The following is a 10512-nucleotide window of genomic DNA, read 5'->3' as shown; positions in this document are numbered from 1 at the left end:
TTAAAATACATTTTACAAAAAAATCAACATATATAGGTCTAGGCAGTGGCTGAGCTCGACAAGGCCAGTATTTTAACCATGGATGCTAGTTGGCTGGTAAAAAACCATCCGACCATTCAGTGCGCCAAAGCCCAAGCATGAATAGGGACGAGGAAATAGTAATCTCATAATTGAATCGGTTCAGTTTCGTTGAATTTAATTTTCTACATTAATCGGTTCAATTTGATTTTACCTTGAGAAAAAATTTTGATTTATTCAGTTTTTATCGGTTCATAAGATTTGAATTGAGCTGACCAAATGCTCATCCCGACAGTCAGTTGGTGATTTTTTTTTTTTTTTTTTGTAAAACCACCGGTATTCAAACTCCCTGTAGTGCATTTAGTTGGAATCTAAATCACAGTTATGATTTTTCGCTTCTCCCTGTAGATGCATTTAGTTGGAATCGAATCTGAGAGTTCTTCCCACATATCCAGCCTATATTGTGAACTGAGCTACAACCTGTAAGTATCGGTTGGTGAATCTTTTAGATGAGTGAAAATGCAAATCTCAATAAACTAATTATAGTAATAATCTTTGAATACAAAATGCAGAAACAGAAATTGCATATTCATCACAACAAATATTAACTACAACGATTAGCATATTTATATGTTAGCACATGTAGCAAACATTGAGAATATTAATTAATTAATATACATATACATAAAGTTTAGTACCAATTATTTAACTAAACTTTGAGCTTACAGGTTCAAAAGGGCTTTTCTCCAATGACATTACCGTGAGGGTGATAATTACAAGTAATAAAAGTGTCTCCACTTGCACATATAACTCTTGCACAAACAAGCTCCAAGCTTTGCTTCCAAACCATCTGAGTATAATGCAAGCAATCTTTATTTTCAGTACAAGTATTTGTCATATGACTATTGCAACATTTCTCCGCTGCCCATGCGGCCACTGCATCGCCCGGTTTCCAGTCCTTTCCGCTTCCCCAAAACAGATTTTCACCGTGATTACTATTGGATTGGATGAAACCGCAGTCTTTCCCTCTTTTGCACGGCCAAGTCGACGCAAATTTCCCAATCTTGTTGCTCCATTTTAGAGGAGGGAGTCCAAGCTTTGCTCTTTCAATGTTATGGGGTATTAGAAATTGCCCATTTATGTAAAGTTTTAACAGATTGTAAAATGAAGGCTTGAAGTATATTGCCAAAACTGAGAAATATATATACAACAGATGATGACTACTAGCAGCCGTAAAGAACTCAACAACCTGAGACAATATCTTAACTAATATACAAAAAATAACAGATAATGAAAGTCTACAATAAAGGAAAGAACATAACAAAAACATTATTCTGTTTTATTATGCTGTCGCTTGAACTTTTATTAACTAGTAAACGTCTAGACGAGGAAATTTCTTGGACTGGGGCTGAGAAAGAGAGTATTGGCTGGAGAGACAAAAGGAGGAAGGTTCCTATCATCTCCATTAATTGATGTATTGTTGAGGTATATATATATATATATATATATAATTAGCAGAAATAATTTGATGCTGAATAAGAATCAGTTCACATGCTAATAGTTCAATCTCTAGATGATTTGAGGTGGAAAACACGTTACTCTTCATGTGAAGGATTAGTGACAGTTTGATGTTGTTAACTAACAAAACGGTTTCCAATTGAAGTTCCAATCATTGACTAATCAATCTTTATCATTCAATTATAATTTACTCATTATTCAAAAACATAAGTTCACATGTAAACTTTTTTTTTTTCACAAAATAAAAAATTAATTGATATTCTCAACTTGTGCATTGACCTATTAAAACCTTCAACTTATAAAATTATACATGTTGAATCCTTAAACTTATAACTCCTTCCGTATTTTATTTGCATGGTTTAACAAAATACTAATTCCGTCCCATTTAGTTTGCATAATTTGATAAAACACGCATATTAAGAATTTAGTCAATAAAAGTTATTTTGCTCTTTTTTACCCTTAATTTATGAAGATATTAATAAAAGTCATTCATTTAATGAACAATTATAAATGATATCATGGGAAAAACAATTGGTTACATAGATAAATTTAAAAACCTTATAAATATTATAGAATATCAAAAAAAAGAATAACAAGCAAATAAAATGGGACGGAGAGAGTATTTTACTATGAAAATCACTATGCAATAATTAGTATCAAAAGACACATAAAGTATCACACTTATTCAACGTATATCTAATAATTGAAAATGCGTTAAATAAATCAATATAAAAAATTCGCCATTTTGCGACAGATAAGAAACGGTCGCGAATTACCAACCGATTTGCGACAAACAACAACTAATAATTTTTTCTGCAAAAAATATTTGGAGGGAAGAAATTAGCGATCGATGTGCGATACGTTGCGATCGTCTTTGCTATTGTACGACGATGACGAGAAAGTCAGTCGCAAATTTCAGATGTAAGATTTCCCACCACAAAGGATGCGACCGACCCATGATCGCTTGTTTTTTTTTTTTGCCAAACTCGGTCGCAAATTGCAATAAAAAAAATGCCACGTCAAGCAGTTTGCGACTGAAAAAAACGAAGGATTATAAACTTTGGTCCTCTTCTTCCTCTTGCGATAGACCCTCTCCCTCTCTTTTTTTTTTTTTCTCTCTTGGTCGCCGCTTTATTGCTGTGGGCCGACTGCGGCTGTTGGATTCATAAAAATTGAAGTATTTAATATATATAACTGTTTTAATTGAAACTTTTAATTCGCTAATCTAAAAGTTAAAAATGTTCAACAACTAAAATTGAGAAGATTAAGAATAAATCCAACACTTTTAATTCACTAGGATTAGAACTTGATTTGTATGTCAGGAAAGTATCTTAGGTGGGCCCATGTAAGTGGTAGGGATTGGTTGGCGTTCTTGACTCAAAACAGCACTTGATTCTTAGCACGGGCGTGCTGTGCGGCACAGTCCGGGCTTGCCAGCGTGCTAGAGCTTAAGTTCTAAGGAAGTTTCAGCACGGACCGTGCTTAGGGGCACGTCAAGAGAAGAATCTGTGGCACGGGCATGCCACATAGCACGATTAGGGCGTGCTAGGCTCTGAGTCTTCATGATAAAATGCAGCATGGGCTGTGCTTAGGCAACCACGCCTTTGGTTTGATGTCCTCATTTGGCACGGGTGTGCCATATAGCACGGCTTGGGCGTGCCATATAGCACGGCTTAGGCGTGCTAGAGTCTGAGTCTCTACTTGATTTTTTCCTAAATCCAGCACGGGTGTGCTGATGTGCACGGGCAGGGTGTGCTAGACCCTGAGTGTTTTGCTTTATTGCGCTCTTTTTTGTGCCAAAACCCTACAAATTTCCTTAAGATCAAGTGAATTATGATTCAAGGAAGCTTTGAACAAAAGCAAAAATAAAACTAAATAAAAACTAATTAAAGTAATTAAAAATACTAAAAATCCTAATAAAAACTATATTAAAAATACTATAAAAATAACACCTATCATCGGTGATTAGTGAAAACAAGAAAATCACAAATATATCCTTTTGTATATAGATTGATAACCTTTGTGCTTACTCTTCTAGCTGCCACAGCAACAATAAGGCGATCATTTTTTGCTATGAAATTAACTAAAACAAGATTGCATAGTAAAATGGAAGACGGTTTTCTATCTGAGTCATTGCTGATTTATATTGACAAAAAAATTGCTGTGAAATTTTTTATAGAATCTATCATGAATGATTTCCATGATCTAAAAGAACGCAGTGTTCCTCTTTATTAGATTTTCATTCTCATTTATTAGAATTGGATATTCTTTTCTTTCCTTAATTTTTTTATTGAATTCGAATATGGTTTTGCTTCCCTTAAAATTGATAGATATTCTTAATTTATTTTTTAGTTATTGCGATTTTTGAAATATTTTTATAATTAATTTTTTTTTTACATTTAGCATTATTTTGACATAATGTATCCATTTAAACTTTATATAAATGTTGGAATATGGAAAAATAATGAGATTTTTGATAGCCCCCTTAATAAAATTTGAAATATCCTAAAATAACATTAGTCATAGCCAATTAGAAAAATTATATTTTATTAGTTGATTGAATATGTTTATAAAAATAATTTTTTAAATAAATACATATAGATAATTAAGTATTTCAAAATTTTAAGTTTTACTTTTTCTAAATTTATTTTTTAATAAATATACATAATAATGGGAAATTTGAAAATCTTTTATATTTTATTCATTAAATATTTGATTCTATTTTGATCATATTTAAATTAGTTTATTCGGGAGAGAGATCTTTTTTCTTTATGTTTTGTATGATTTTATTGGATATTTTTTAAAAAATAAATTTTCAAATAGAATATACATAATATTTTATGTAGGAGAGAGATAAAAGAAAAAAAAACTATTTTTATTAATATTTTTGCTTTATGTTTGTATGATTTGATTGGATATATTTTTTAAAAAATAAATTTTTAAATAGAATTTACATAATTAAATTTGGGATGGAAAATATTTAAAAATTTTAATTTAAAAAATATATATAATATTTTTTCATATATTTATATATCTATACACATTAAAATGTTTTTTGTTAGATGAGTTTTGAAAAGAGTTTATTCATAATAATAATTTTTTATTTTCTTTTTCATTACTGAATGATTTGTAACTGCTATCATTTTAAATTAGTAAGAGATTTATATCTCTTTTGCAATAAATATAAGACATCTTAATGATTAAATATTTTTAATTTTTTTGATAATTTTTTCTTTTATATCCTAAATCTGTTTAACTTAAAAGAAAATAGTGTTTAGGAAACTGGAAAAAACTAGAACTATATATTTATATTTTGGGTCACTTTTTGGGTTTCAAGAATTTATGTGTATGTCCATAAATTTCTTTCTCAAATGTACTGGGTAAGTAATACTGCCATTGCAGACAAAGTGATTACAATTATTAATTCAAATCATTTTCTCATTTTTTCTTTTACCTAGCAGTAAAAAATAATTTATTATTATTTTTCATTATAGTTGTATATAGATATTAATTTTGAGTTAAGAAGAGGGGGTTGGAGATAAGTGATGGCTTTTTTTTCTTTTTCTGCACCTAATTGGGTTTTAAAAATTCACATTTATAAATTAGAGATTAAAGGATTAGGTCAGGATTAAAGAAGTTATTTTTCATATAAATTCACATTACAAGTAGTTGTATGTCAAAGTTTCATATAAATTAGCCACTTTTATTTATTTCAATATAAAAACTTATGCTTTAATATTACATAGATAAAAAATACTAACAAAGTACAAAAAATGAGTATATAACGAGCATAGTCAACGTGCAATACACGTCATAAAAAAAACTAATATACTTAAGGGAGAACATCATTGCCCCCTCCTTATTAAGGAAGCTGGCTCCTCCCCTGCAAGCATGTTATCGCAGTTATGGACTATGCGACTCATTATCAAGCATTCATGGAAGATACAAATTAACACAATTCTATTATAATTTTACTCCCAATAACATATATTATAATTGCGGAATTACTAACAAATAGATTTAATAAGCACGCATCATAAGGAATATAATAGTCCTTATAGTTAGATATTACATCATGCTCAGTGAAGAAGGTGAATAAAGCAGTATTCAACTGGAGGAAAGAAACTGCTTCCTAGGGATGCAACTTCGTTAAATACTTGGTAGGGAAATATTCTGCCCTTCAGGTCCTACAACTTCTTGAGCTTGGATTAGTCGTGGCCCGTGGTAACATGATGTTTGAATACCGAGTGCGAAATGTACCCAAAAAAAGAAACTGTTTCCTAAAAAATAAAGTGAGACAAGGGTGAGTGCGTCATAACTAGAACCCATGGATCGAACAAATACTAAGATTTGATTAAATTTAAGTCTACAAAGCTCATAGTAAGCCATAAATAACAACTTTGTACACATTCCTACTCGGATAAATACATCTAAATTTGCCAAAGAATAAAAATCTCAATTTACATTCTATTAGTTAATGATTACATATGTAGTGGATTCATATCATAAATGAATAAATACTCTAGTTGTTTTCTCTTTTTCTTGTTCTTGTTCTTCTTCATTAGAATTTTTTCTTTTTCTCCATCAAAACACAAAAATCAAGTATGTAGATATTGATTGAAAAAAAAACATACAACGGAAGCCACAAGATCGCATATGCATAACATACAAACAAATCATATAGAGGTATAGAAAACATAAATCGAAGGTATAGAATCATAAATACCTCTAGAACGAATGAAATCAACACTGATTTTGATTGCTGCTTTCACACCAATAGCTGTTGCACCGACAGCTCCTGCTATACCAAAACCATAATCGTTTTCTCTGTGGGCTTCTATTGTGTGACCTAGGTTATTCTTTTAGAACTGTCTGACCTAGGATAAACATTATGAACTACTGAAATTCATAATGTTTGTTCAATCGTTACCAGCAACTGAAATCTTGACATCTGCATCCTCTACTTCTCATTAAAATTATGAAAAGCTGAGAACCCATTGCGACTTTGTCTTTGTCATTGACTCATTGTCGTTTTTGCTTTGCCTTTGTCTTTGTTGTTTTTGTTAGTAATGGATTGGAGGCTATTTAACCTGTTGATATAATACCAATTCCAAATAAATTGGTCACTTTCAATTAGTATATATATATGTATATAAAGGAAAAATATTTTATTTTTCTATATGCTGATGTGGCACTTTCTTAAGAAAGTGAAACCCCTAATATTTAAGTATTGTGATTTATCTTTTTTGTGAATTTTTTGAGCATCTTTTTTTTATCCACTTTTTCTTTCACATCATTGACTTTTCAATAATTAATTGTCTTTTCATTTTTATGATTTTAAATTCATTTAATTATGGCAATATATATATATATATATATATATATATAGAGAGAGAGAGAGAGAGAGAGAGAGAGATTTTTTATTAGTTTTTAAATTGAAATCAAATATGCTATTTATTTTTTTAGTAGAAATCAAATATGTGATAGAAAAACAATACAATGTCTAAAACTTTAAATTTTCATAATTTAAAAATATAAAAACAATTATTTTTATGTAGTCTAAACTTCAAATCAAATATAGTATGTTTAAAAATTTAATAATTTGAAAAATGTTAAAAAAAACCATGTATTTCAAAAATACATGTTATTTTTGGTTTGTTTGGTAATAATTTTTAATGTTTGAGTAAATTATTAGGTATAAATTTTATTTTTCTTCTCATGATAAGTAATCTATCATCGTTCGAAAATAGTCTTATACTGTTTAAAAACAATAAGATAAGATGATGAGTTGAATATTTTCAAGTCAATAATATTTGAGATCTTTAAATTTAATTTATTATTTGTATGACTATATCCAATTTATCATGAAAAGACTACCTATGTAGTTTTTTTTTTCTTTGATTTAAAATTCAAAGAATTGGATTGATATGAAATTAGTGGTTTTGCTTTTTTTAATTTAATTTTTTTTTGCTGATTGAAAATTTAAATATTTATATATCGTCGTATTTAAACAGAAAGTTCAAGATTCTCTTTTTGTTCACTATTTTATTTTTATTTTTTTAATTTTTAAATTTCTTTCTATTATTAAAAGCTTAAATCAATTTTTTACTTTAACTTCTTCAATTTATTGCCGGTTCAAAGAAGAACATTATGATATTTTATTGCTTTGCTTGAGTCGTTTACTTTTTTTTTTTTTTTTTATCATTTTAGGGAAAATAATAAAACGTTCCTGAAGTTTTACAAAATTAATTATCTCATCCTCGTATTTTAGTATATTAGATATATAGTCCTGGATATTTGGTTCTGTCTCAATCATTGGTCCTTCCGTCCGAATTCAGCCCTTTTTGCTGTTAGAAGAGCGTAAAAAGTCGAACATGCCCTTAAGCTAAAAGGTAAAACCCGTTCTATCTTCGTGAAGGGAAAACAAAAAGTCATTTTGATAGAAAACTAAAAATCAATTTTTAAATATTTATTTACCTATATCTAATCTAACATATACATATATCTAAAATTTTAAATAATTAATACTTTAAAACATTTGAACTTTAAAATTAAAACTTTTAAAACTTTTGAATTTCATTTTAATTTTGAAATTAAAACTTTTAATTTTTTTTCTTATCTATTTTATATACATACCTCAATATTAATTATTTCCAATGATTTTCTCCATAATGGTTTTTTTCTTATTTTCTTGTTATTTTTCAATTCTCTGAGTTTTGATTGAATTCTTTGTTTATTTCTTTATTTGTATATATGTGTGATTTTTTATTTTGTAACTTCAATCCATATTGACCATTGCCTTTTGTTCAACTGAGGAAATATTAATTCTTTGATCTCTTTTTTCTTTTTTATTCCTTTTCAGATTTTTATTTTCTTGTGCAATTTTTATGGTCTCTTTTTTTTTTCCGTGCATCCCGTGACTTACCTTCTCTTTAAAACTTTTTTTCTTTAGTAATATTTTCTTTGTTATCTATCACCAATTGTATGTTTCATATGTGTGTAAGTGCAAGTATGAGAAATATCATGTTGATGAAGATGAGGAAAGAATAACCAACTATTAATCCATTTATGTATCTTTTTTAAATTTATTATAGTTTTAGCAAATCGTAGAAAACTATAAATTTTTTATTCATTGCCTCATATTCATATATATATAAACTTTATTTATTTATAATTTTTTAATTCATATAATTATTATTATAATAATATTTTTTTTTATTCTACAATATTGAGTGAGTATATTTCATGATTTGAGTATTTCAGTTTTGAATATATATATATATATATATTTCCAATGATTTTCTCCATAATGTTTTTTTTTTTTTTGTTGCTTTTCAATTCTCTGAGTTTTGATTGAGTTCCTTATATGTAGTTTATTGTTTTGCAACTTTAATCCAGATATACCATTGTCGTTTCTTCGACTGTGATAATATGAATTCTTTGATCTCTTCTTTCCTTTTTTTTTTTTTTTTTCCTTTTCAAATTTTTATTTTTTCTGTGCAATTTTTGATTTCCTTTTTTTTTCTATGCATCCCGTGATTTCTCTTCTCCTTAATCTTTATTTCTTTAGTAATATTTTCTTTATTATCAGTCACAATCATATGTGTCGTATGTGTATAAATGCAGGTATGAGAAATATCATGTTGACGGAGATGTGAAGGAAAGCAAAACTAATTGTTAATCCATTTATGTATTTTTTAAAATTTATTATATTTTTAGCGGATCATAGAAAATTTTAAATTTTTTATTCATCGCCTCATATTCATATATATGTAAATTTTATTTATTTATAATTTTTAATTCATATAATAATAATTATAATTATATTTTTTTATTCTACAATTATTGAGTTAGGAAGTTCCATGATTTGAGTATTTGAGTTTTGAAAGAGTTTTGCTAAAACTGGGTAGAAAAATGTAAGTATAATCTTTATTTATTTATTTGTTATTATTATTATTGTTATTATTATTGTTATAATTATTATTTTGCCAAGAGAAATCTCTTTGAACATTTTCGCCTGTATTAAAATAATATTCTTATTATGGGTCCCGTTATGTATGGCATAAACCAAGAGGGGGTGAATTTAAAAAAAATTAATTTTTAAAACACAAGATCGGAATTGTGTTGCAGCAGAAATAGAAAGCGTTTGTGAGAGTCAGTTATCAAGCTTAGAACTTCCTCACAAGACTTTTGCAAGATTAGAAAGACTCCGTAAAGAATAGTTATTATGTTTAGAAACTACTTCACAAAGCTTGTGCAAGATTAGAAAACTGATTAAAACCCAAATTGTGATTTCTACTAAATATAAAAGGATAGATTAGAACTTGGTAAAAACACAATACAAAAATCTAGAGTTCTAAGGTTCCACAAAGATAAAGCTTATTCACGTTTAGAAACAAAAATTCATTAATAACTTTGCATTTTTGAAATGATTAACATAAGTGTAAACAGAATATAATCAAGCAACACTTCAGAAAGTAAAAGAAGATAATCACAGAGATTTAAAATGGTTCAGCACCAACTTGCCTACATCCATTTCCCAAGACTCGTCTTGAGATCCTCCACTATGTTATCATTTTTCAAAGGTAAGAAACAAACCAACTTTACATTGAAATAGATCAACACCTAGATCTAACATTTGTCCTACTAGATTTCTGAAGGTTCTGATCAACCTCTATCCTTTCTGTTTTGTAGAGAACAGAAAACCCAAATCAAGACATTAGAATCTCACATAAAGAGAAAATCGCTTGATAACCTTTTTCACCATAGCTTTTTACCTAAGCTATTACACAATGTTTTTTGTTTAAAAAACCTCTAGTCTACACTAGATTACAACAATCTATATAGACAGGGATAAATGCAATTATAAACACAAAAAGAACAGAAAACAGATTTTTAAAACAAAGATAAAGTTCAGAACTGTTCTTTAGAAAAAGTTGTTATTAGATTTCTTTTCTCTTAAAAATATTTCTTGAA

The 10512-nt window shown here is 28.1% G+C and overlaps 1 pseudogene; it reads right to left on the bottom strand.

Moving 5' to 3' along the window:
• Nucleotides 1–661: 661 nt before the first annotated feature.
• Nucleotides 662–1484, bottom strand: LOC149494720 (pathogenesis-related protein PRB1-3 pseudogene; annotated as a pseudogene).
• Nucleotides 1485–10512: the final 9028 nt, after the last annotated feature.

Source organism: Jatropha curcas, chromosome 7, assembly GCF_041381405.1.
Source record: "Jatropha curcas cultivar XTBG-Jc1 chromosome 7, XTBG_Jcur_1.0, whole genome shotgun sequence".
Classification (NCBI taxonomy): domain Eukaryota; kingdom Viridiplantae; phylum Streptophyta; class Magnoliopsida; order Malpighiales; family Euphorbiaceae; genus Jatropha; species Jatropha curcas.
Note: the sequence above shows the minus strand (reverse complement) of the source record. Positions and strands in the feature narration are given on the sequence as shown.